The sequence below is a fragment of the Phascolarctos cinereus genome, unplaced genomic scaffold (assembly GCF_003287225.1).
Source record: "Phascolarctos cinereus isolate Bilbo 61053 unplaced genomic scaffold, phaCin_HiC Scaffold_2;HRSCAF=192, whole genome shotgun sequence".
NCBI classification, from domain to species: Eukaryota; Metazoa; Chordata; class Mammalia; order Diprotodontia; family Phascolarctidae; genus Phascolarctos; species Phascolarctos cinereus.
Genome location: NW_027555625.1, coordinates 242,709,661 through 242,730,503, shown reverse-complemented (window position 1 = coordinate 242,730,503; position 20,843 = coordinate 242,709,661). Strand labels below are relative to the sequence as shown.

At 35.4% G+C, this 20,843-nt stretch overlaps 1 protein-coding gene across 2 annotated transcripts in view; it reads right to left on the bottom strand.

The window, feature by feature from the left end:
* GNAS (GNAS complex locus) overlaps positions 1-20,843 on the bottom strand; it is a 289,283-nt gene that overhangs the window by 94,133 nt on the left and 174,307 nt on the right. The gene's annotated exons all lie outside the window — the stretch shown is intronic.

The window sequence follows — 20,843 nt, the reverse complement described above, 5'->3', positions numbered from 1 at the left end:
GAGAACTAAGGTGAAGTTTTTTTGGTATTTTAAAAATTTTATTGATTTTAGCTCCTCAAAACTTAAGGAGAGAAGAATGGTGTGCTTAAGAGCCAATTCTTTTATAAATTAGAAGAAACATGTAAGATCATATGGAAAATTATTCATATAACATCACAAACTAAATTTTCATTTAAGCTTCCTTAAACCTTACATATTTACATAAAGTAGTTTTCAACTGCTCTAAGATGGGGGACTTGGACTTTAATTAATAATTAGTAAGTCTGATAGGTAATTGGTTATTTTATTACTAAGAGACAACAATTCTGCATTTTATAAAAAGTTTTCCTCCATTTGCAGTCTTAATTGTTTTCAGAAAATGTACAGACTCATAAAAATACAGGTAAACCTTTAAGTGAAATAAAAAACAAAATATATAAAACTTTATTTAATGTTAATAACAATGATCTTTAAAGTGAAATTCTGTGACTATATAGGATAAAGAAATAAATCATTCTTTCAAGTTAAATGTGAATCTCATTAAAATTGCATTAATTTTCCCACTTGAAACCTTTTTCTGGGGCTATGAAAGTATTTCAAAGGCAAATTATACTATTTGAATAACCACTAAATATAACTGCATATATGATACCTCCTGCCTTAACAGTACTGTTTCACATTATTCACACAAACGTAAACAGATGATAAAACTGGAGATTTGTTTTCAAATGATTTTCCCCTAGTCATTCTCAAATTTTTACTTTCATTCATGTTTTCTTTTAACAAATATTTATTGAGCACCTGTCATATGCATAATACTGTAAGGAATTAATTCTTTCAACAAACAGGTATCTCCAGCTCCTTGGTCTTTCATTAGCCTGTATGAAAGATACTATCTTGGGGCTATAAAACAAAGATTAGTAAGATATAGTTGTTGCTCTTCATGAACAGAAGGTTTTAGCTATTAAGCTTAAAAGGCCTGACTGTATATAGAATTTTGCAGTGCTACAAAATCCCAGAGTATACTTAACTCTACTTAAATTGTTCTCTACTTAAACACTAACAATATTCAAGAACAGTTATGTAAGTTCCCATTTATTTTAACTCTCTAAACATTATGGGCACTAAAAATTAATGTAAATAGACATACATTTTAGAAAACCATATGGTTTATCATTCAATAGCCAATATGACTCTTCATGTTTTAACTTCAAAGCTCAAGAAGAAAAAAAGAATTAAAATTGTAATAAGAACTAAGAGAAAAAAAGGGAAAACTTGATCATATTTATTCATAATATCTCTTTTATTTTTGGTATTTTCACTCTACAAAGAAAAAAAAGAATTCAAGTAATCACCTAGACTCTGGCCTACAATCATCTTTCCCCACTTTCATTAATCTTTGCCATTTTCTCTCTTATTCACTGAATAACTGTGACACAATGTTGTAAAGAAATGAAAGATTACAAAACAATCCTGCTTCAGACATGTACTTAGCCATGTGATCCTGTGTAAATCACTTAACCTCTTGACCTTGATTCTCCCATCTGTAAAATGGGGATAATATTAGCACCTACTTCACAGGTCATCAGGAGGATCAAATGAAATAATATCCATGAAACACATGACAGAGCTTCAAGCACTATAATATTATTAAAGTCACCTAGTTCAAATCCCTTTTCTAAGAGATGAGGAATCTGAAGTCCAGGAAATTTAAGTACACAAGTCATTCCTCCTAACAGATATAGTTAGGAACAAGAATCTGACATCCAATTTAGTGCTCTTTCCACTACACCAAAAATTAAATGTAATTTAGAATGTTTCTTTTCTTTTATCCTAAAAGTTACCTTTTTACTAAGTGCCACTTTAAGGGAAGAATAAAGAATTAACATGGAGAGTATATTAGTGAAGGTATTAATACCAGTGTACTATTAAGAAAGAGAGAGAGGAAAGAAGATGGAACTACCAACAAAAGTATTGTTTACATTTAGGATTTCCTCTCTTTCCAAATACAGGTTTGAATCTCTAGTAACCATGTCTCATTGCTCTGAAAGTTTCTTCACCAATGCACACAGTACACAAAACTTGCCAAGCCTGCTCCCTAACACTCAACAGTTTACTGTACTAAATGCCCTATGTCATCATCGAAGGGCAGATGAAAGGAAAGCAGAAAAAAAGAGAAAATGGATATAAGCTCAAATTTTAAAACTTAAATATTCCACTTATCACAGGTCCAAAATGGACAACTAGGAATTATGGACAAAGAAGAATATATTTACAGTCAGTTCTGATTTATGGATTATGTTTCAAAAATATATCTGTAAGTCAATGAGTTTTTCTTTTAAACTCTGAAGACATATTTCCACAGAAACAATGTTAGTAATTAGATTTTTCATACTAGTACACGAATGCTTGTTAAACACAAATATAGCATCTATGTTATATATAAAATGAAAAATAGTATAGTAATTAAACAAAGGAGAAAAGTTAGTAATAAATAAGTGAAAAATAATCTTAGCACTGCAATTGGAGAAGGCCAGCAAAAGCAAGACAAGTAAGGAGTGTTTGGCTAGGGTATTTAATTAAGGAGAAGGAAGAGTCATATGAATGTACCCTGAGAGATTATCTGAGTTGGATGAACTAAGCTGTAAGTAGATGCAGAAAAGAAAGAATTTAGCATGCAAGATGGATTGACAGTCAAGAGTAAGTCAGGTAGTTCCCTATGATGGCCACCAGGTGGTACCACTAGTTCAGGGCAGCTTGGTTGCAGTATTTCCAATAGGAAAAACATCTTTTCATTTGTTTATTTACTTGCTTATTTATTTATTCAATATGTCCGTCTGTCTGTCCATGTCTATCCATCCATCCATCTATTTATTTATGAGAAAGGGGGGGGTGAAGAACTACAAAGTAACTTTGAAATAAATGAAAGGAGGCAGGAAAGAGAAACACTGTATATGCCACCACACCTTTTAAAATACACTAATTTGTATCTATCAGGCAACAAGGTGGCACAGTGAATAAAGTGCTAGTCCTGAAGTCAGGGAAAATTCATCTTTCTGAGTTCAAATCTGGTCTCAGGCACTTACTAGCTGTGTGACTCTGGGAAAGTCACTTAATTTGCCTCAGTTTCCTCATCTGTAAAATAAGCTGGAGAAGGAAATGGCAAATCACTCTAGTATCTCTGCCAAGAAAACCCCACATGGGGTCACGAAGAAATGGACACAACTAAAAATGACACACAACACAACAAAATTTGTATCTCTCTTAAGACTACAACCAAATAATAAACTCAAGCTATTCTAAATTGCTTTGTACTATCAAATCAGTTCAGCTATAATTGATAATTCTTTTAGCAATGTTGTAACATTAAGACTCCAGCTTTAATTTTAACACAATATAGTAAAACTATTACAGAGTTTTAGATGACAAATTGATGTTATATGCTAACATCATATAGAACCCAATGTTATGAGAAATTCCTCAGTAGTATGAGAAACCTTTAATTAAAAAACCACTTAGTAATTATCACCATTTTTATAATAAAAATAAACTTTGTCCCTAGTCCTAGTCTCACTACCCCTTTGTTCTCACATGACAGAATGTTACGAATATACCAATACATTTTGTAGTCTTTCACAAGAGAAAACCTTACAATAATACTAAAGTACCTGATGGTTTGTTTGCTGTCTTGATATTCACCTCAGTTTTAAAAATAAGAAAAAGATATCATAAATGTCTTCACCTTGGCATAAACATCTTCTTCCTACCCTCATCTTCCTTCTCCCTAATTAGCTCTTCATTTTCCCATACTTCAAACAGAATCACAAAATTTTAGAGTTTGAAGGAACCTCAGTGACCATTTAGAGCAACTCATACGTGGAAAAAAAAATCACCACAACACACTCAGTAAGATGTCATCCAACATCAGCTTGAACAACACTTCAATGAGGACAAGCTACTAACTCCAAATTTTAAGTTTTTCTTTTCTTCAAATTTGCCTTTGTGCAACTTTTACTCAGAGCTAAACAAAATACTCCATATGTGATTTAATCAGAGTAGAGTAAAGCAAGATTATCACCTTCTTATTCCTAGAAGCTATGCTTTTTCTTCAGGCAACTCAAATACACATTAGCTTTTTTTTTTTTTGGCTGACATATCATCATGGACTCCTGTGAGGAAACAAGGTGGCACACTGGATAGCATTCAAGACTTGGAGTGAGCAAGACTTGAGTTTGAATCCTGCCTCAGACACTGTGTGACCCTAGGAAATTCATTTAACTTCTCCATACCTTGGTTTCCTAATCTATAAAATGAAATTAATGTTAGTAAGCAAAATATGAGTGTTTATGTGGCTTAATAGAATTTCATTTTTTAAAAAAAGATTTAATAGAATGAAAGATCAAAAGGAGTCAGTAATGTTACATGGTACTCAAAAAAGCTAATGCCGTCTTAGGCTGTATCAATAAAGTATTTATAAGTGCCTACTATGTGCCAGACAGAGTGCTAGAAATCTAAGACATAATGGGGAAAAAAAGAAATAGTCTCTCTTCTCAAGGACCTTACATTCTAACAGGGGAGACAAATATAAGTATGTATAGACATAAAAAGTACATACAAAACAGATAAAAGGTAAGCTTGTAAGGAAGGGAAATAAGGCACTAGCAGTTGGGAGACTTAAAAAAAAAGTCTCATGACTAAGACGACTTGAGCTGAGTCTTGAAAGAAACTAGGTATTCCAAGAGATTGCAAGTGAGGAAAGAGAGTGTTCTTGATATGAGAAAATCCAAGGTATGGAAGATGAGAGATGTAGTGTTATGTTATGTGAAATAACAAGAAGGATAGTATAGCTGGACCTTAGGGTGTGGAGTGGGGAGTAATGTGTAAGAAGGCTGGAAAAGTAGAATGTGCCCAGGTTGGGAAGAACTTTAAATGTCAAATGGAGGACAGTAGATTTGATTCTGAAGGTAAGGAATAGTCACTGCAGCTTATTGACAAAGAGGTGACATAATCAATCCTGTGTTATAGGAAAATCACTCTGGCAGTTATGCAGCAGACGGACTGGAATGGGGAGATACTTCAGGCTGGGAGACCAGTTAGGAAGTTATTGCAATAGTCTAGCCCAGAGGCGATGTGGGCTTGAAGATGGGTGTGGACTGTGTTAGTGTAGAGGAGAGAAATATTATGGAGGTATTAATGATTTGGCAACTGATTGAGTATGTGGTGGGTCTAGGATGAGACTAGGATGGTGAACCTCTTTTGGTCATATTTAGTTTGAAATTCCTATGTGACACCCAGTTTGAAATATACACCAAAGAGGTGCAAAGTATACAGAACTAGGGAACTGACAATCCTCTTCTGCCCTGGTTAGACCAGAATTAAGTTCAGTTCTAGAGACATTATAGGAAAGGCACTGATATGCTAGACAGCAATCACAGAAGGGCCACTAGTAAAGTGAAGGGCATAGAGATCATGCCATGAGGTTCAGATAATGAACTGAGAATGTTTTAGCCTGGAGAAGAGAGTTGGGAGGGATACAACAGATGTGTTCAAATATCTGAAAGGCTGTCTGTCACATGAAAAATGGATTAAACTTGTTTTATTTAGTACAACTAGGAGCAATGGGTGAAAGTTGAAGAGACAGAGAGAGAGAGAGAGAGAGAGAGAGAGAGAGAGAGAGAGAGAGAGAGAGAGAGAGAGAGAGAGAGAGAGAGAGATTGATTTTGCATTGATAGAGAGAAAAAGTACTTCCTAACAATTAGTCCTATCCATAAGACTGTGCCAAGTGCTGGAGATACAAAGAAAGCTAAAACATCTCTGCTCTCAATCAGCTCATATTTAATCAGAAACACGACATGTGAAACTATATACAAACAAGCTATAAATAGGATAAATAGGAAGTAATCAATGGAGAGAAGGGAAAGGCTTCCTGTAGATGGTGGGATTCTAACTGTTACTTGAATGAAGACAGGGAAGCCAAGAGGCAGAGATGAGGAGAGAAAGCATGCGAGGTGTGAGGGGCAGCCAGTGAAAATGCTTGTAGCAAAGAGATACAATGTCCTTTTTGAAGGAATATCAAGTAGTTTTATATTCCTCCTTGTCAATCACTGGAATCATCAGCTTAACTACTTCACATTTCTCCTCATCCTCTTCTTCCTAGAGCTCTGACAGCAGTACTCTTTCTCTCTCCTTCCTTTCTTTCATCTTCCTCCTACCCTTCCAGCTCTCCTAATATGGCAAAGACAAGATCAATGTTCACTCTTTCCTGCTGATAATAAATTTTTCTGCAATAGTGACCTTCAAGCAAAGTTTGGGTACATTACAGATCTGATCTTTATTCATGTACAGGATCAGGGATTCTGTAAATCCATTTAGATTCACAAAGAAAAAGATATTTGATGTGTGGCTGGTGTATATATGAAATACAGCTTCTCTAATCTGAAAAGAACAATCTATCTTATGCAGTAGAGAACAATAAAATTATATAAAAGACACTCCCATCACCAGAGGAATTTTATTTAGACATCAATAGTGTATTCGCCCCTCTGAACTTTCTTCTGTTCTTTTCTGTGCATTTTAAAAAACGCTCTGGTTTCCCTCCTTCCCACCCTCCTTTCCTTCCTTCTTTCCTGTTTTTTGGCTACTATATCCCTACCTCCCACCTACAACTTTCTTTAAAAAAGGACAAAATCCTTGTAATACTCATACTCAAAGCAAAATTCCAAGTTGGCCATGTTAAAAAACATATGTCTTATTCTGCATCTAAGCCAAAATTTTTAAAGAAAAAAGAGCCAAATGTGGCGATGGTTACCAATGGAAGGCAATTTAAGAAAAGTTGACAGAAACTGGCAATATTTCTCATTCTACTAGCTAGCTCACAACTGACCTTTCCCCAAGCATTTTTCATATAAAATGATATGATGTTCATGGAAAAATTACCACCTAATTCTCTCTTCATACTGTTTCCTGGGTAGTTAAAACTGACAAATATTTGCAAAAGAAAGAGATTTGACATACATCATATAACTCTGAGTCAAAGGTGGAAAGGATGTTAGTGTCCTTCATTTTACAAATGAGGAAACTGAGTCCAAAGAGGTTAAGCAACTTGTCCAGAGTCACACAGGAAGTAACAGAGCTGGGATTCAAAATCAGGTCCTATGATTCCAGTTTCAAAAATCCACTGCACCATAAAACATTTTTAATATATCTAAAGTAGGATGCACACCAACATACTCACAAAGAATGTAACCATAAAAACATAAGGATAAAGAAAAAAATTCCATCAGAACTTAATCAATTAAGCCTTGTTTCTTTACATGCCTTTTTGCTTATCTAGTCTCATTCTTAAAAAAAAAAAGCTCTTCAGGTCTATAAATGAATTTCAGAATTAACTTTCTAGTGAACTATATACTAAAAGTGAAAGGCATCAAGGCACAGTGTAGACAGTGCTATTATCTGTGAGACTCCAGGCAAGTCATGTAACCTCTCAGCTCTAAGGAACTTTCTAATGATACTGTAAGTTGCACAGACCTGCATTCAGAGAGGCAATTTCCTCATCTGTGAGTTCCCTATATCAATGATATTACAGAAGTTCCTACCCCTATCTTACACTAAAAGCAATACCCCATTAAATTTCCCAGCAGCATTAAACCAATGAAAAAATAACCATATCCAAAAAAATTTGGTTTTTTAAGATTAGTAACAACCAAAAAACTTCAAATCTTTTGCTTCCAAAGTTCAGATTTTTTTTTAGAGCTATGAACACTAGGAGTAAAAGCAACACCAAACAGCAACAGATTAATATTAAATTCAACTTTAAACCATTTTGATTTTCTTTGGATCAGGCCCTATTTCATCAGGATTACAGAATACTAAATGAATGAATGTCTTGAAAACAGCACTTTCTTTGGCACCAAATGAAGGATAGAGCAAATTACAAGAAGAAAGGAAAAAACTTTAATATATAATACCTCTGACCTGAAACCAAATTCTCCCCATCTTTTCTTTGGCTTCTCTCAGGATTCCAGGTCTCAGTTCTATTATTAAATCTGATAAACTCAATGTATCCAATGATTGGCAAGGGAGGGGGCAATCTATCAGCAAAGCCAAATCTACGCATCTTGTAAAATGAAAATTTCAAAGTCAAATGTTATTTTGATAATCCTTTTATTACAAGGACTGTTTCATAATATCAAAATGGAGAGAAGTATAATATTTTCAAATTTTACTTAGCTCAAACTGTCCCAAATAAGCCTTTATAACAAAATATGAGTCAAGTATACTAAGAATTACTAAGAATTTTTATGGACCAAAGTTTTTTCAGAATTAAATTTGAACGGGCAGCTAGGTGGTGCAGTGGAAAGAGCTCTGGCTTTGGAGTCAGGAGGACCTTAGTTCAAATCTGGCCTCAGACACTTGACACTTACTAGCTGTGTGACCTTGGGCAAGTCACTTAACCCTGACTGCCTCACCAAAAAAAGGGAAAAAAAAGAATTAAATTTGAAAATCAGTAAGAAGTCTTTATTTACATACACTGGAGATTTATGATTTGAGAATAAGACATTATACAAATTAATTATGATGGCCTAGGATCTAGGAATGAATAGTACTTAAAACAAAGATTCTTATGTAACATAAACAAATTTAATGTGGTAGATATGAAATAATGAAAATAGATATTTGTCATCAGAGAATAAACTACTTGGAGAACAACTGTCGATTTAATAATACCAGGAAAGCTGGAAAGCAGATGAGCAGAAAGTAAGGTGTAACTAGCACGTGATACCAGAGAATACAATAACTTGTAGGCAGACACCTGATCTACCCAATCTGACTGCTGACTGGCACAGAAGCTTTAACATGTTCCACTTCCGCCCTGGGTCAATTGTCCCTCCTTACACAGCTTGGTGGTCCCCTGCTCTCACCAAACTAGTGCTGGACGTAGTTTGGACACTCAACTGTCTTAAGCCCATGATAGCTTAGAATTCCATAACTCAAAATATCTACCAGCCTCAGTCTCTCCTAGTATCATGTCCAGTGAGGGGGAGAATTCTTAACTAAAGGACTGACATCATAAAAGAGAAACAGACTATTTCAACTACATAAAATTTAAAAGGTTTCTGCAAACAATATCAACGCAGCTACATAGGGGAAACTGTCAACTGAAAAATTAATAATCTTTTCATAAAATACCTGATAAAATTTGGATGTCCAAGATAGTTAGGGAACCAGAAACTATAGTAAAATAAGAATTATTTTCCAAGTGTAGTGAAAAGCACAGTAATAGTTTTCAAAAGAATTGCAAACTAATTTTTTTTTGGCAAGGCAATTGAGGTTAAGTGACTTGCCCAGGGTCACACAGCTAGTAAGTGTAAAGTATCTGGTCTGAGACCAGATTTGAACTCAGGTCTTCCTGACTCCAGGGCTGGCACTCTATCCACTGAGCCACCTAGATGCCCATAGAATTGCAAACTATTAAAGATCTTATGAAAACATAATTCAAATCACTAACAATTAGAGAAATATGAACTAAAATAACTCTGAGGTTTAATTTCATATCTAGCAAATCTACAAAGATGACAAAAACATAAATAACTAAACTTGGGGTATGGTGAGAAGACAAAAATACCAATATAGTACTGGAACACCCGTGAATTGGTCTAAGCATTCTGAAAAACAATTTGGAATTACTCAAGAAAATTCATTAACATATTCATACCCAATGAATCTAAGGAGATAAAATATAAACATCTCAAAATATAACAAACTATTCACATGAGCACTTTTTGTGGTAGCAAAAAACTAGAAACAAAATGGATACACATTGGGGAATGGTGGAATAAACTGTGGTATATAAATGTAATGTAATGTAATATTATTGCACCATAAGCATTCAGAGAAACACAGGAGTTCCATGAACTGATGCAAAGTGAAATAAATAGAATAAGAAAAATATACACAATGACTACAATAATGCAAATGAAAAGAATTCTAAAACAAAGCTGAAGGCCATGTAACTGTAAAGAACACTTTTGATTTAAAAGATGAGAAAATTCACCTCACTCCTTTCTGTGGAGAGGATAGGTGACTGTGAACATGGAATGTTGAATATGTTATCATAAATAGTTGCTGTTGGGTAGTTTTATCTTATTTTTTTTTAACTTGGGGGGATAAGGAGAGTTGGTTAGGGATGAAGTTCATCCAGAAATGACTAATGTAAAAACAAAAGATAATTTGATTTAAAAAAACTTTTTAAAAAAATGTTTGTCTTTCAGGAGCACTAAAGCATTAGCTGAGGTTGATATTAATATCCTCAGTTCCCTGTTAAACTTCTCAGTGCACTCAGTCACCTCTCTCTTTCCCTTCAAAGAGGAAAAGATGGCCCTTCTTTCTTGCCTAGCCTAACCCTTCCACCTGCGCCCTCAATACGGTCTAAGGGCTGCATGTTCTATCGAAGCTGGTATCATGATTCTCTTACTCATCTTTAGTCTTTCCCTTGATTCTATTTCTTTTCTCTAGGAACAAACTTAGTTGCTCTCCACTATTCTTTAAAAATACCTCCCTGGATCCTGCCACCCCATCATATTTTGGTCCTATCACCTTCCCATGACTATCAAATCTCTAAAAAATACTATGCTACATTTGTTGACTTCATTTTCTTACCATTCAATCATTCCTCAATCCCTTGTATTCTAGTTTCTGTGATCACTACTTTACTGAAACAACTATTTCCAAGGTTATGCTGTATTGCTAAATTCAGTGGCTCTATTTCTGTTATAATCTTTCATGACTACTACCATATTTGACACTAGTGATCATTCTCTGTCTTCTTGATAGCATCATCTCTCTTACTTTCATGATACTACAGTCTCACATACCTCCTATATCTCTGACATCTCTTTTGGTAGTTATTCATTTTTCTTTCTATCCTTTAAATATAGTTTCAAATGATTTAAAACTACAAGAGAGCTTAAGATCACTTAATCCAAATTGCTCATTTTAGAGGGAGGAGCCAAGGCCCAGAAAGGTCAAAAGACCTGGCCAAGGTCTCCGACCCCAAATCCAATCCACTTTTCCCTATGTCACACTGCCTTTCATGGTGATTGCAAAGTTTTGTCCTTGACCTACTTCTCTTTCTACACTCTTTTTGGTGATTTCATCTACTTCCATGGCTTAAATTATCAGCTCTATATAAATAAATCCCAAATCTTTTTTATCTCCTACCCTAACTTCTTTCCAGCGCTCCAGGATCACAGCACCAATGACCTACTGGGTATGTCCACTTGGATGTCTTAGGCATCTCGAACTCAAGATGTCCCAAACTGAAATATTTGCCCCCCCCCTTCAATTTCTCTATTTCTGATGATATTCCCACTATCTTCCCAGGCATCTTCCTTCTCTATTAGCCTCCATATATATCCAATCATTTGCCATGAGTTGATTCTCTTTCTACTATTATTTAAATGTAGGCTTCTCCTTTCATTGCTGCTGCTGCTCCCCAATTTGACCTATCCTATGTACAATTCTGATATCCTCACTCTTCTGCTAAAAAAACTTTCATTGCCCCACCATGGCTTACCAAATAAAGTGCATATGCTAATGCAATTGTTATAATAATAAAGCTAATTGAGTTGTGGAAGAAGAAAAACAATAGCTGTTGACAGAATGGCACAATGGCAAAAGAGTTAAGTTTGGATTTGGCTTCACTGAGTACCACATAACTTTTGGCAAGTCACAATCTCTCTAGTAAAAGAACAGCATTGGACTAAATGACCCATAAAGTTTCTTCTTGCTTTAAATCCTGTTTTACAGGTGAAGAATCTAAGGCTCAGAGAGGTTATTTGACCACAGTTAAACAATGAATAAATGACTCCCCACAAAGTCACAGCTGAATAAAGTAGGATTCAGTCTTCTGACTCTAAAACCAGTACAGTTTTAGACATTGTGACAAAGTGGAAAGAGCACTGGATGTGAAGTCAGAAGAAACTTAGCTTCTAATCAAAACTCTGACACTAGATTTATGACCATGGACAAGTCATTTAATTTTTCTCAATTTCTTTATCTGTAAATGCAGATGATAATATTTTTGCCTTGGCCCTCATCATCATGACTGGAAGAAGGTGTTTTTTTTTTTAAAGTGAAGGGTAAACTCTTTATTCTATTTATTTATTTATTTATATTTATTTTCTATTTTTACACAATTGGGGTTAAGTGACTTGCCCAGGGACACACAGCTAATAAATGTAAGTGTTTGGTCTGAGGCCGAATTTGAACTCAGGTCCTCCTGACTTCAGGGCCGGTGCTCTATCCACTGTGCCACCTAGCTGCCCCAAGAAGGTCTTCAAGTAAAGGTACCATGACCATTCGTCAGGTATGTTGTAGAGGAAATTCCTGTTTGTGTACAAGTTAGACTAGATGACCCCTGAGGACCTTTACAAATTTAAAATTCTATGATTCTGTGATCATAGCACTAACAAAAGTGTGAGCTTCTCTTCCTCTCAAATGCTACATGTAGGCAGCATATAAAAAGGTAAAGAGCCTCGTTCTCTACACTGGTGTGCTTAAACTGAACCTTATACTGTGGTTATAGAGTTAACTGTGCTGCAATTAAAACACATGAGATTTCAAAATGTTCACTGATGGATTTCTGGGGAATCTGCTTATCTGGATAGTTTTCTCTACATGTTTTTGTTTGTATTTCCCTGTGTTTTGTGCGTTTCTAGGAAAAGTATATACCAGGCTAGGTGGTATGGTATTTGAATAGTCACAGAGTACATAAAGGGGGAAGGGAATGTCAACCAAATTACAAGGTCAGTAACTGGATTTTCAATTCAATTTAATGCCCATTTATTGGGGCAGCTAGGCAGTACAACAGATAGAGTGCTGGCCCTAGAGTCAGGAAGATCTGAGATCAAATTCAGCCTCAGACACTTACTAGCTGTGTGACTCTGGGCAAGTCACAACTTTGTTTGCCTCAGTTTTCTCATCTGTAAAATGAGCTGGAGAAGAAAATGGCAAACCACTTAAGTATCTTTGCCAAGAAAACCCCAAATGGGATCATAAAGGGTCAGACACAACTGAAACAACTCAATGACAAAATGTCCCAGATAGTAGTTAGAAAAGCAAATGCAAGAAAGTAAAGAATACTTACCCTTGAGAAGTACACATTCTGTTAGAAGGAAAAACTACAGTTATAACAACATCTAAGCCCTTTCCTATTCTCTTAAGCAGGCCTGTGTTAAGTGTTGAATGACTCCTTGCCATCTCTATCTACTTATGACTCTTCTTTCCTTTCATACTCAGCTCAGCTACCACCTTTTCCAAGAAATTTTCCCTCCCCCTTGCCACACAGGGAAAGTGATTTCTCCCTTCTCAAAGTTCTCATAGCATTCTGCTATGACCGCTTATCTGCAATTATTACACTTTCCTTTGTATCTGAGTTATTTGTCATTTCTTCCCTAGTAGATATTTCCTTGATAGCATAAACCCATGAACACACACTTCATAAAATGTTTGTTGAACGAATCACAGAATGAATTGAATGAATGAACAACAGAGAATTGATTGCAGTGAATCCTGAAAAGACATCTGGAATAATTCATAAGATCATCTTTTAGAGAGATAAAATTTTTTTTTACAGCTACAAACATTCTCTTCAATTAATACAAATGTTATAATGTGCTAACTTCATATGCAGTAAAATCTATATTCTTTTCATTCTTAAGTCAAAAAGAAGGAGTTCAATGGAAAAATTATGTTGTGTGCCAGCATATCAGATCCTCAAGTCTATAAGTGGCATGAATTTTTTTTTCTAGAAACTACATTTTTTTTCCAATTCAGTTTGCTATTTTTAGTCTAAGTAGTATTAGAACATTTGGAAAAGTTCCAGTCTAAGTATAGATATTTTGAGCACACATTCTTCATTTATCTTCACATGTGAATAGGTGTGGGAGTGTATCAAGTGTAGAACAGCTAAAATAAAAATCCAAAATCTAATTCAAGAGTGTGGTACCAAAAATATAAAATTCTTCTTCTAAAGCAATTACCATGTACATGTAACTAATCTAGTAGGTTAGCAGGTTGTCAGATTTTTTTCCCATCATTTTTACTGTGGTTTGAACAATATAAAGATCAAGTTGTGAAACCAAGAGGAAAATTGCTTCATTCTATTTGAGTTATTTTATAAAACCTCAAAGGCTGAATAGCTTTGATTTTGATTTACACATTAATAAATCAACAATTACAGGGTATCAGTGATTCATAACTTTCTATTAACCCAAATGTTTCCCCTATTAGAATGTAAGCTCCTTTAGGGTAAGGGCTTTTTCACTTTTGTCTGCATTTCCAACACTTAGTAGGTACTTTAGAAAGGCTTAATTTGTTGGTTAAAAGAAAATGATTAAAATATATTTCTACTGAAAAAGTTAACTTTCAATGAAAAAAAAATGCCTGGGAAGGTGGCCTAGCCATACCAGATCTTAAATTGTATCATAAAGTAGCAATCATCAAAACTACTTGGTACTGGCTAAGAAATAGAGTGGTAGATCAGTGGAATAGGTTAGGTACACATGACATAGTAGTCAATGACTATAGTAATCTACTGTTCGATAAACCCAAAGACCCCAGCTTCTGGGATAAGAACTCATTATTTGACAAAACTGCTGGGAAAACCGGAAAATAGTTTCACAGAAAGTAGACATAGACCAACATCTTATACTGTATACCAAAATAAAGTCAAAATGGGTACAGGATTTAGATATAAAGGCTGATACTCTAAGTAAACTGGGAGAGCAAGTTATAGTTTACCTGTCACAATGGAAGAATTTATGACCAAATGAGACAGACAACATTATGAAAGGCAAAATGGATAATTTTGATTACATTAAATTGAAAAGGTTTTGCATAAACAACGTCAATGCAACCAAGATTAGAAGCAGAAAACTGGCAAAGAATGTTTACAACCAGTGTCTGTGATAAAAGCCCCATTTTAAAAATATATAGAGAAGTGAGTCAAATTTATAAGAACACAAGTCATTCCCCAATTGATAAATGATCAAAGGATGTGAACAGGCAGTTTTTAGATGAAAAAATTAAAGCTATCTATAGTCACATGATAAAATGCTCTAAATCATGTTGATTAGAGAAATGCAAATCAAAACAATTCTGAGGTGCCACATCACACCTATTAGATTGCCTAACATGACAAAACAGGAAAAGGATAAATGCTGGAGAAGATGTGGGAAAATTGGAACACTAATGCATTGTTGGAGTTGTGAACTGATCCAACCATTCTGGAGAGCAATTTGGAACTATGCCCAAAGGGCTATTAAAATGTGCATACTCTTTGATCCAGCAATACCGCTTCTGGGTCTGTATCCCAAAGAGATCATACAACTGGGAAAAGGACCCACATGTACAAAAGTATTTATAGCAGCAGTGACGGCAAAGAATTGGAAATTAAGGGGATTCTCATAAGTTGGGGAATGGTTGAACAAGTCATGGTATATGAATGCAATGGAATACTATCGTGCTATAAGAAATGATGAGCAGGCAGACTTCAGAAAAACCTAGAAAGACTTATATGAACTAGTGCTGAGTGAAGTACAGAACATCGTACACAGTGACAGCCACACTGGGCAATGACTAACTCTGATAGACTTAACTATTCTTAGCAACGCAAGGATCTAAGACAACTCCAAAAGACTCATGATGGAAAATGCTGTCCACATCCAGAAAAAGAGCTATGGAGCCTGAATGCAGATTGAAGTATATTATTTGCACTCTCTCTCTCTCTCTCTCTCTCTCTCTCTCTCTCTCTCTCTCTCTCTCTCTCTCTCTCTGTGTCTCTCTCTGTCTCTGTCTCTGTCTCTCTGGTCCATGTTTAGGTGTTAGCCTCTTTCTTCTCTGTTTGATCCTCTCTCTCTCTCTCCCCTCCTTCTCCTCCTCCTCTCTTTCCACTTTTCTCTTACTCTTCTTTCTCTCTCCCCCTCTTTACTCTTTCTTCACTGTCTCCTCTCTATCCCTTCCCTTCCTTCTCTCTCTGTCTCTCTCTCTCTCTCTCTCTCTGTCTCTCTCTTTTTGTTCTTCCTTGTGGTTTCTCCCATTGGTTCTAATTCTTCTTTACAACACAACTAATGTGAAAATAGGTTTAATATGAATGAATATGTAGAGCCTATATCAGATTACACGCTGTCTTGGGGCAGGGGGAGGGAAGGAATGGGGAGAAAATTTGGAACTCAAAATCTTATGGAAGTGAATGTTGAAAACTAAAATTAAGTAAAATTTAAAAAATTATCTTAAATATATAAAAAAGAAAAGTTAACTTTTACTATACCCTGAATTTGATGTTTAAAAAGAGTTACTATTTCAAATATTTTGTAGCAGCATTAAATGTAGTCACGAAGACACACAAAAAAACTGAAAATTGCCTAAATACCTAAAAATAAGAGTATGGTTAAACAAATTCTGGTACATTAATGTGATGGAATACTATATTGCAGTTAAAAACAAAAAGTACTTCCCACCCAGTATAAATAAAATACTCTGTGAATAAACTTTAAAAAAAAAGTACTGGGGGAAAAAAAAGCTAGAAAGAGCTTTACAAAATAATGGAAAGAAAAAAAACAGAACTGGAAGAATGTAATATGCTAACTAGGGCAATATAAGAAGGAAAGCGAATGAGAATGAACAAAAAATAATACTGAGGACTTAGAAGAATTGACTTAAAAACTGTCAAGATACTTTATATATCAACATTAAATTAAATAAATACTACGCAAATTTAGTTTGATCATTCTGTTTTATGTTAAGCTAATAAAATATTTTAAAATTATATTTTCTTTAAAAATATAAAAATGATGTTTTCTTTAAAAATACAAAAAATTATATTTTCTTGTAAATTCTAGTCTTATCTATTCATAACAATTGTATAATCAGTTTTCAAATTATGTTGTATGTCTATAGAGTAGAGAGCTTATTACAGAACTGTTAATATCAGAAGTCAAGTAAATGTCCCTTGAAATACACAATAAAATGTGACCTGAGGACATCTGAGAATCTCTGTCTTTACCATCCTACAGTAATCTCAGTCTCAATCTCTACCTCTGTCGTAAGTAGGGGTCCACTAGCCTCCTGACTACAATTAGTATATGTGATTCTAAGGGCACCCTTATGCAAAAGGCAATATAAAAATAGACTTTGTCCTAGCAGTGGAACTCATCTTAGTTTTCCAATTTGCTAGTGGAATAGACTCTGTAGACCCTTTCCTACCTAGACTCTACTTGACTCTTCTTCCTGCTTTAGCTGATTCCTCTTTAAATATCCTTTGTCTGCTTAAGTGTCTCCAGCTAGGTTCCAATCCTTCTCTTTAGTAGTTCTGTAATTATTTATGTTATAAAATGCTAAAAACCTAATATTATACAATATTATACTTAAAAGAGATTTCACAGAATCTCTCTAAATATTTCCCTAAGTATGTATTTTATAGCTTAACTGAAGAATGCTGAATATTCCCATGCAATATCTAAGATATCCATCAACAAAATTTATCTACACATTGATTTATGCCTATACTAGACTAAGTGACCTCTTTGCTTAGAGAAACAAGTAGCTATTAATTAAAAGACTGACAAAATTAAATGTAGTAGAGCATAAGTGAGTGGATTTCAATAAAATGATAAAAATGTGTGAAAATTTAATCCAAATATTTTTGAAGTACCACCTCTACTCCAGCTTTTTACCATATTGAGCTACTTTATATTCAATTCAAATAAGAAATTTGCTTTAGCTATCTCAATTTTAAACTATTTGATAACTAAGAACTTTAAAATGTTTATAAAATTATTACTTGAAGAAATGGTTTTTAAACTTATACTGTAGTAAAGTATCTCCAATCTCTAACCACTATTATTATTCTGATTTTCATACACTCCTAACCACCCTGGAAGATTTACGAACAGTTACTGCTCCAGGAGAATATTCTAGAATAATACCTCTCAAAGCTATTTTGCAGAAAACATAGTATTTTTTACTGAAAGGAATTATGACACACAACATTTAAGTTGGCAACACTATGGGAGAAGAGAGTCACTGGTACAGTTTCCCTTCAATAAGAGTAGCCATTGTTCAGTTCTTTGCAAGTTCAAGGTCTGATATATTTTAATGTTAGTCTTTATGGGTAATAGTCAAGTTTCATTTATTTTTCAAATGCAATAATTGCCATACTACATGGTAGGTAAGTAAGCCTGATATTTAATGAAATTATTTCTATATATATAGAGATAGATATAATATCTATCTATAATAGCATAACATAAAATTTCATAGTATATCTAGCAGAACTACTACTCACAGGAATAGAAGTAAAAGTCTCAGGAAATAATGGTGCTATGGTCCTAACACACACACACACACACACACACACACACACACACACACACACACAGAGCATAATTACAGCTGAATCCATAAAAAAGACAGTACTCTGAAGAAAGTAAAAAATTCACAAAATATTTGAGATTTTAAATATTTAATCAACCAATAAGCTTTTAATAAATAACTACTCTATGCCAGGCACTGGTACTAAGCACTGAGAATACAAAAAAGAGGCAAAAGATAAGTCTCTTGCCCTCAAGGAATTTATAATCTAATAGGAGAGACAACATGTAAACAAATACAAAGTAAGCTCTGTACAGGATAAACAGGAAATTCTTAACTGAGGAAAAGCCAGAATTAAGAGGGGTTAGGGAAGACTTCCTGAAGAAGGTTGGATTTCAGTTGGGACTTAAAGGAAGCTAGGTAGTAGGAATGAAGGAGGAAGTGTGTTCCAAGCATAAGAGACAGCTAGAGAGAATTCCTAGAGGTATTCTGTTAGGTAGGAGGGGGCTAGATTATGAAGGGCTTTGAATGCCAAACTGAGTATTTTGTACTTGCTCCTAGAAGCAGTAGGAAGTCACTGGAGTTTATTGAGTGGGGTGAGTGGTATATATGTGGTGCTATCAGACCAGTGTTTTAGGAAAATTACTAGATGGATGAATGAAGAACGGATTAGAGTGTAGAGACTTGAGACAGGCAGACCCATCTAACTATTGCAATAATCAAGGCATGAGGTGATGAGGGTCTGCACTAGAATGGGCAGCATCAGAGTGAAGGGGGTATATTTGAGAGATGCTGCAAAAGTAAAATCAGCAGGTTTTGGCAACAGCTTGGATATGGGGGATAAGAGACAGTAAAGAATCCAGGATCACTCCTGGTTGTGACTTGAAGGTATGGAGAGGATGGTGTTGCTTTCTATAGTAATAAGGAAGTAGGATGGGTTTAGGGGGAAAGATAATGAGTTTTGTTTTTGACATGTTGAGCTTAAGATGTTTACTGGACATCCAGTTCAAGATGCCTGAAAGGCAGTTGGAAAAATGAGACTGGAAGTCAGCAGAGAGATTGGGGCAGGAAAGGCATCAGCAGAGATGATAATTAAATCCATGGGAGCTGATGAGATTACCATGTGAAGCAGTAGAGAGGGGGAAGAGAAAAGAAACAAGGACAGGGCCACAAGGGAAACCTCTCGTTAGAGGGCTTGATCTGGATGAGGATCTAGCAAAGGAGACCAAGGAGTGGTCAAATAGGCAGAAGGAGAAGCAGGAGAGAATAATGTCCCAAAAAACCTAGGGAGAAGAAAGTATCAAGGAGAATGGTCACAGTATCAAAGGCTGCAGAGTGGTCAATGAGAATGAGGTGGATTGAGAAAAGGCAACAGCATTTGGCAACTAAGAAATCATTAGTAACTTTGGAGAGAGCAGTTTCAGTGGAATGGTAAGATCAAAAGCCAGATTGTGAGCCATTAAGAAGCAAATGAAAAGAAAGAAAGCGGAGGCAGATGAAAGGTTTGGGATCTGGTCCTCCCACCTTGGACTTCCACATGAATTTCAGGAATCCAGATCCCTGGCATTCGCCTGAGGCATCTGGCTCATCCTAGTATAATCCTTTCAACTGTCCTTTCATTGTGCCTCCTGCCCCCCACCCCCTGTTCTCAGTTACCTCCAACAGAGCCCAACCTTTCATTCTCTGTTGCCTTCAGACCACCCCAGGCTATTTGCTACTCCTTAATTCCATCCAAATCTTCCTACAATCTCTTTCCCTATAAAAACATCAGTCTTGTCCCTATCAAAAGCCAGACTCGCAAGAAATCTTGCTCACCCCAACTTGTGTTTTAATAAACTCACTATTTGGACTGAAAGAAGGCCTGAGTGGTCAAATTCTTTCGAGGCAGACTCATGCTCTTTACCCTTGCATTTCAGGATTCCCAAGACCCCAACAGAGGCACCTATTGTAGATGCCTTTTCATGGAGTTTAGCTCAAAGAGCAAAAGAAATATAGGACTGTAGTTAGCAGAGACGGAAGGGAAGAGGTTTTTAAATTTTTTTTAGGATGAGGAAACATGGGTAGGTTGTAGGAAATGAGCCAGTAGAGAAGGAGAGCTTGAAAATAAGTGAAAGAGTAGGGATGACAGAGGGGATAATATATATTACATGAAGGAGATTTTTATTATATTACATTACATTATATTTATATATGAAGGGGATAGTATAGAATGGGATCACCTGAACAAGTAAAAAGATCCCATTCAGTACCTAAGGCAAATAAACACAAGTAAACCTCACAAGCTCAGGGATCTGCTGTAGGGATCTCAAATGGCAGTGACTCAGTCTCAACCCTGTCTTGAACCCACAAAAGATTATAGACACTGATTCTGTCCAGGAACAATAGGGAAAGGGAAAGTGACTGGGACAGGGCTGAGTAGTGGCATGCACTTAGGGCCACAGACTAGGAGGAAGGTGTAAGAAATGTAGACACCTAAGAAAAGTAGACTTGAA